Consider the following 6,279-nt stretch of genomic DNA (forward strand, 5'->3'; position numbering starts at 1 on the left):
AAATAAAGGAAGCATGTTGTTTTGAATCAGACCTGAGATTACAAAACAAAACAACAAAGCAAAGTATTTAAAGAATGTTGTTGGAGCCCGTGGTGGTTTGATTTTTACTGTATTATTACATTACTATCACACTTGCTGGGTTGGATCACCAAATTGTGGTCATGTGGAAGAATATCCCTGGCCTAGCAATTCACATGCTGAAGTATTTAGGGCCTAAAAGTCCACTCAAGTGATTGAATAGGAAAAACTCTGTCTGTATATCTATGTACGTACATACATAGGAACAAGCACACAGAATGTCAGGAAATGGTAACACTAGCGGAGCACAGGAAGAAGTTATCTGAGCATCTGTACATTCCCTCTGTAGTGTCTCTGTACATTTTTAATTAGAAATGCTTTATTACATTTATTTAGTGGGAGGTATAGAATATTGCTACTACGCATATGTGGATGTAAAGGTCAACTTGCAGGAACCACCTCTCTCCTTCCACCGCGTGGGTTCTGGAGATCATACTCAGCTTGCCAGGTTAGGCAGCGAGCATCCTCCCCACAGAGCTCTCTTGCCAGCTTTGCTGGCAGTTGCCAGTTTTATGTCAACCTGACAGCTATAGGGACCCTCAATTGAGAGAGTGCATCCATAAGACTGGGCTGTGGGCAAGCCTGTAGGGCACTTTCTTAACTACTGATTGATGAGGAGGGCCCATTCCATTGTGAACAGTGCTACCCCTAGGCTGATGGACCTAGGTTCTATAAGTGCACTGAGCAAGCCAGTAAGCAACACCCTCCCATGGCCTCTGCATCAGCTCCTGCCACCTGTTCCTTCCCTGTTTGAGTTCCTGTTCTGAATTTCCTCAATGATGAACAGTGATGTGGAACTATAAGCCAAACAAACCCTTTTCCCCCTGAGTTACTTTTGGTCATGGTGTTTCATCACAGCAATAGTAACCCTGACTAAGACACCAGTCCTAAATATTTTTAATTAAATGTAAAAATTAAAAAGGGAAAGAAGAACAAGTAGCTTTTAGAACTATCCAAATAAAATTCAAGGTAAGCCTTGAAGCCCCTTCCCCCACCAAAATCCACTTTTATTCTGAAACGTGGCTATTGTTCCTAAAAGCACAAAATCAGAAGGGAAACTATTATACGCTATGCCCAGTGATGCAGGTGCGTGGCAGAAGTCATGTAAGGGAGCTGTCTGGTGGAAAGGTATTGAAAATGAAAACACAGATCAATACTTGGTGTTCCTGAATGCTGGAAGCAAGCACTCCAACATGCAAAGAAATAGGAACTTGGGTTGACACAGTATATTATTCTATAGACTTTGTAATTTGGCAGGGTACTTAATTTAATAGAAATAAAAATACATATTCTACATTACTATATTATACATCCCTGTGGGGATTTCTACTATAGGATGTTGCTGTACACACTATCATTTATTTCATGCATGAGTGTTAGACGTAGAAACCTTAGAAACATGCAGTTCCTTGGAATAGTCTCTATCATAAAAGGATTTCAAAAAATTGGAATATGACAATCCTATTGCACCCCTCTTCGGGGGCTCTCAAAGGCCCAGTAAGTCAATGGAAGCCACTCTTTCTTCTTACCTGGGCACTTGCAGACCCCACAACTGACTGCAACTCACACTCCTAAATCCTCCTCCTTCCTGTGATGTGCTTTTGGTGGATTGGATTTTGTTTTAGGCAGTGCTTGAGCTTAAACTCAGGACCTTGCCCATGCCTTACCCACTTAGCCGTTGCTCCAACTCAAGCCAGCTCACTCTGACCTCCTAAGGTGGGAGGGGAGAGAAGGGCCATCCATGTCAGCCATAATACTTCCTGATCTGGGATTCCCCTCCATATACTATGAATGTGTTTTATACCATTGGTTAATGAAGAAGCTGCTTCAGCCTATTGCAGGGCAGAATATAGCCAAGCTGGAAGAAAGAATAGGCAGAGTCATAGAAATGCCATGTAGCTGCTGAAGTAGAAAGACGTCAGAAAAGAACCTTATATCAGACAAGTCACAGCCTAGTGGCAATACACAGATTAATAAAAATGAGTCAACTTTTTTAGTTTTTTTAATTTTTTAAAATTTTTTATTGTTTTTATTGAGCTATTATTTTTCTCCCCTTCCCTCCCTTCCTCTCACCTCCCCTTCTACCCTCTCCCATGGTCCCCATGCTCCCAATTTACTCAGGAGATCTTGTATTTTTGTACTTCCCATGTAGATTAGATCTATGTACGTCTCTCTTAGAGCCTCTTTATTGTCTAGATTCTTTGGGATTGTGAAATTTAGGCTGGTTTTTCTTTGCTTTATGTCTAAAAGCCACTTATGAGTGGGTACATATGTCTTTCTGGGTCTGGGTTACCTCACTCAACATGTTTTCTAGATCTATCCATTTATCTGAAAATTTTAAGATGTCATTATTTTTTCTGCTGTGTAGTACTCCATTGTATAAATGTACCATATTTTCCTTATCCATTCTTCAGTCAAGGGGCATTTTGATTGTTTCCAGTTTCTGGCTATGACAAGCAATGCTTCTATGAACATAGTTGAGCACATATCCTTGTGGTACAATTGAGCATCCTTTGGGTATATACCCAAAAGTGGTGTCACTGGGTCTTGAGGAAGGTTGTTTCCTAATTTTCTGAGAAATCTCCATACTTATATCCAAAAGGGCTGTACCAGTTTGCATTCCCACCAGCAATGGAGAAGTATTCCCTCTTCCCCAAATTCTCTCCAGCATAAGCTGTCGTAAGTGTCTTTGATCTTGTCAATTCTTATATGTATAAGAGAGAATCTCAAAGTTGTTTTGATTTGCATTTCTCTGATGGCTAAGAATGTCGAGCATTTCCTTAAGTGTCTTTCAACCATTTTAAATTCCTCTGTTGAGAGTTCTCTGTTTAGGTCTGTACCCCATCCTTTTATTGGATTATTTGTTCTTTTGATGACCAAGTTTGTGAGTTCTTTGCATATTTTGGAGATCAGCCCTCTGTCCAATGTGGAGTTGGTGAAGATCTTTTCCCATTCTTTAGGCTGCCATTTTGTCTTGTTAACTGTGTCCTTTGCTTTATAGAAGCTTTTCAGTTTCAGAAGGTCCCATTTATTAATTATTTCTTGTTGACTGTGTTTTCTGTCCTGCCCTGTTCCTGCAGTCATTAGGTCCCAAAGAAATCACACATTAACTATAAACTGATTGGCCCATTAGCTCAGGCTTTTTATTAATTCTTATAACTTATATTAACCCATTATTCTTATCTGTGTTAGCCACATGTCTCAGTGCCTTTTTCAGTGAGGCAATCACATCTTGCTTCCTCTGTGGCAGAGCCAGAACTACAGACAAAGCTTTCTTCTTCCCAGAATTCTCCTGTTCTCCGTCCTCTACTTCCTGTCTGGTTATCCCACCTATACTTCCTGCCTGGCCACTGGCCAATCAGTGGTTATTTAAAATATAATTGACAGAATACAAACCATTGTCCCACACGAGTTTCTCTCAGTGTCTGTGCTACTGGGGTTATATTTAGGAAGTGGTCTCCTGTGCCAATGCATTCAAGTACTTCCCACTTTCTCTTCTATGAGGTTCACTGTGGTTGGTTTTATGTTGAGGTTTTGATCCATTTGGACTTGAGTTTTGTGCACGGTGATAGATATGGATCTATTTTCATTCTTCTACATGTTGACATTCAGTTATGCCAGAACCATTTGTTGAATATGCTTTTCTTTTTCCATTTTATATTTTTTTGCTTCTTTGTCAAAGTCAGGTGTCCATAGGTGTGTGTCTTTGATTCGGTTCCATTGGACTTCCTTTCTGATTTTACTCAAATACCAGGCTGTTTTCAGTACTGTAGCTCTGTAGTAGAGTTTGAAGTCAGGGATTGTGGTGCCTCCAGAATTTCCTTTATTGTATAGGATTGTTTGGGCTATCCTGGGTTTTTTGCTTTTCTATATGAAGTTGAGTATTGTTCTTTCTAGGTCTGTGAAGAATTTTGTTGGGATTTTGATGGGCATTGCATTGAATTTGTAGACTGCTTTTAGTAAGCTAGCCATTTTTACTATGTTAATTATTCCTACCCAAGAGCATGGAAAATCTTTCCACTTTCTGGTATCTTCTTCAATTTCTTTCTTCAAAAATTTAAAGATCTTGTCAAACAGGTCTTCCACTTGTTTGGTTAGAGTTACTCCAAGATATTTTATGTTATTTGTGGCTGTTGTGAAGGGTTATGTTTCTCTGTTTCTTTCTCAGCCCATTTATCATCTGTATAAAGGAGGGCTACTGATTTTTCAAGTTAATCTTGTATCCTGCTATATTACTGAAGGTGTTTATGAGTTGAATAATCCTTGGTAGAATTTTCGGGGTCACTTATGTAAACTATTATATCATCAGCAAACAGTGAGAGTTTGACTTCTCCTTTTCCTAATTGTATTCCCCTGATCTCCCTTTGGTGTCTTATTTCTCTAGCTAGGACCTCAAGAACTATATTGAATAGATATTGAGAGAGTGGACAACCTTGTCTTGTTCCTAATTTCAGTGGAATCACTTTGAGTTTCTCTCCATTTAGTTTGATGTTGGCTGTTGGCTTGCTGTAAATTGCCTTTATTATGTTTAGGTATGTTCCTTTTATCCTTGCTATCTCCTAGACCTTTATCATGAAGGGATATTGTATTTTGTCGAAGGCTTTATCAGCAAATAATAAGATGATCATCTGAATTTTTTTCAGTTTGTTTATATGTTGAACCATCCTTGCATCTCTGGGATGAAGCTGACTTGATCATGGTGGATGATTTTTCTGATGTGTTCTTGGATTCAGTTTGCCAGTATTTTATTGAGTATTTTTGCATGAATGTTCATGAGTGAGATTGGTCTGTAATTCTCTTTCTTATTAATGTCTTTGTGTGGTTTGAGTATCAGGGTAATTGTAGCCTCATCAAAAGACTTTTGGCAATGTTCCTTCTGTTTCTGTTGTATGGAACAGTTTGAGGAATATTGGTATTAGTTCTTCTTTGAAAGTCTTATAGAGTTCGAGACCAGCCTGGTCTACAAGAGCTAGTTCCAGGACAGGCTCCAAAACCACAGAGAAACCCTGTCTCAAAAAAAAAAAAAAAAGAATTCTATGCTGAAACCATCTGGGCCTGGGCTTTTTTTTTGGGGGGGGGAGGTTGGGAGACATTATATGACTATTTCTATTTCTTTAGCAGTTATAGGTCTGTTTAATCTGCTTATCTGGCCTTGATTTAATTTTGATAAGTGATATTTATCCAGAATATTGTTCATTGCTTTTAAGTTTTCCAATTTTGTAGAGTACAGGTTTTCGAAATATTACCTGATGATTCTCTGTATTTCCTCCATGTCTGTTGTTATGTCTCCCTTTTCATTTCTTATTTTGTTAATTTGAATATTCTCTCTCTGCCTTTTGGTTAGTTTGGATAAAGGTTTGTCTATTTTTTTGATTTTCTCGAAGAACTAACTCTGTCTCATTGATTCTTTGTATTGTTTTCTTTGTTTCTATTTTGTTGATTTCAGCTCTCAATTTGATTATTCCATTTTTAAAATTCTCTCAGTTTGTGTTTTCTTTATTATCTCTATTTTGGTTTTCAAATCTTGGATAGTTTCTTTCATCTGTTTGCTTTTTCTTGGTTTCTTTAAAAGATTTGTTGATTTCTTCCAATTTTTTGTTTATCTTTTCCTCCATTTCTTTGATGGAATTTTTCATTTCCTCTTTAAGGGCCTCAAACATTCTCCTAAAGTTATTTTTTAGGTCATTTTCTTCTGCTTCATCTGTGTTTGGGTGTTCAAGTCTTGCTGTTGTAGGGCCACTAGTTTTTGATGGTGTCATGTTGCTCTTTGTGGTGTTGAGTATGTTCTTACTTTGTCTACCCATTTTTTCCTCTGATTGGTATAGTTGGGGCTGTATCTCTGGCTATCAATCTTCCAGGTGCCAGTGGGTCCAAGGCTCAGACAGTTGCCAGGGTTCCAGTCATCCAGGAGGTCACTTAGTGTTCCCAGAGGTTCCTCAGAACTCCAGGGGTTGCTCTGCAATCCTGGGTTCATTCGGGCCTGCTTCCATGGAGATTGCTTGCTTGGGGCTGCTCCTACTGAGATTGTTGTCTTGGACCTGCTCTGGCAGAGGTCACTGGCTCAGGCCTGCTTCCTCGGAGGTTGCTGAGTCACATCCGGTCCTACAGAGGTCTCTGATAGAGCCTGCTCCCTCAGGGGTGGCTCCTTTGTACCTGGTCCTGTAGAGGTCATTGCCTAGGGCCTGCTCTTGTGGAAGTCAC

The sequence above is a fragment of the Microtus ochrogaster genome, chromosome 5, assembly GCF_000317375.1.
Source record: "Microtus ochrogaster isolate Prairie Vole_2 chromosome 5, MicOch1.0, whole genome shotgun sequence".
NCBI classification, from domain to species: domain Eukaryota; kingdom Metazoa; phylum Chordata; class Mammalia; order Rodentia; family Cricetidae; genus Microtus; species Microtus ochrogaster.